At 47.0% G+C, this 1177-nt stretch overlaps 3 non-coding genes across 3 annotated transcripts; all 3 read left to right on the top strand.

Moving 5' to 3' along the window:
• The first annotated feature begins 292 nt into the window (after positions 1-292).
• On the top strand, positions 293-364 carry Pmar_PMAR029717. The gene has a single exon. It is a non-coding gene; the product is annotated as a tRNA-Pro (tRNA).
• A 77-nt stretch (positions 365-441) lies between these two features.
• Positions 442-513, top strand: Pmar_PMAR029716. Its single transcript has one exon. It is a non-coding gene; the product is annotated as a tRNA-Pro (tRNA).
• Positions 514-767: 254 nt separating this feature from the next.
• Positions 768-841, top strand: Pmar_PMAR029715. The gene has a single exon. It is a non-coding gene; the product is annotated as a tRNA-Ile (tRNA).
• Positions 842-1177: the final 336 nt, after the last annotated feature.

Genomic DNA, 1177 nt, shown 5'->3' with positions numbered 1-1177 from the left:
TCAAGACGCAAGTAACGGATGTTCATCTTTTTTTCCAGTGACACCGCAGTGATGTTTATCATGAATGGAGATGACAAGGAGTATGGGAGGCGAAATGGTCAAGTGAACGATGGGGACTGGTGACACAGAGTTCAGTAGATAGTGAAAGATGAATGAATTGTATTCTTCGTTACACAATTCATGTGTCACCAGTCAACCCTTCATGCGCTTGCGAGTAGGTTGGTGAGGAGATTTGCGACTGTCTGTAGACTTGGGCTCTGGGGTGCGAAGACGGCAACAAATACAACGGTACGGTTGTGTGGTCTAGTGGTATGATTCTCGCTTAGGGTGCGAGAGGTCCCGAGTTCAATTCTCGGCACAGCCCTTACATTAGAGTAATTTATCTGTGACTTCCTGTAGATATGCTAGCCTAGAAAAAAACTTGTAATTATATATTAGTTTGGCTGTGTGGTCTAGTGGTATGATTCTCGCTTTGGGTGCGAGAGGTCCCGAGTTCGATTCTCGGCCCAGCCCTTGGCTATCCCGTGAACAAATAGGTTTTGAGCGAGTCAGTAGGCTCTGACGCGAAATCAACCGATGTAGAGGACTCCCACACCAGTAGACACGACTGGTTCAACCCCGCGCCCCCTGTCCAAAGATGTTTGAAAATTCACGTTTCTTCGCGACACAGTTGTTCCATCCAACACTGGTCATGGGGGCGGGGAGCCGGCTTTCGAAGTCGAATTTCCTCCTCCGATTGCATCATGCATCAATGACGATTGTTGTTTGGTCGTTTAGCTCAGTCGGTTAGAGCATCGTGCTAATAACGCGAGGGTCGCAGGTTCGAGCCCTGCATCGACCATTTACATCATTTCATGCTGGAACCTTTTGGCATACAAATCATCTCAAACGGCAACAATTTATGAGAAGTTCGTCCTAGCGGTGTTCAAGACGCAAGTAACGGATGTTCATTCTTTTTCTTCCAGTGACACCGCAGTGATGTTTATCATGAATGGGAGATGACAAGGAGTATGGGAGGCGAAATGGTCAAGTGAACGATGGGGACTGGTGACACAGAGTTCAGTAGATAGTGAAAGATGAATGAATTGTATTCTTCGTTACACAATTCATGTGTCACCAGTCAACCCTTCATGCGCTTGCGAGTAGGTTGGTGAGGAGATTTGCGACTGTCTGTAGA

The sequence above is a fragment of the Perkinsus marinus genome (genome assembly GCF_000006405.1).
Source record: "Perkinsus marinus ATCC 50983 genomic scaffold scf_1104296957502, whole genome shotgun sequence".
Lineage (NCBI taxonomy): Eukaryota > Perkinsozoa > Perkinsida > Perkinsidae > Perkinsus > Perkinsus marinus.
This window is presented reverse-complemented; position numbering and strand designations above follow the sequence as displayed.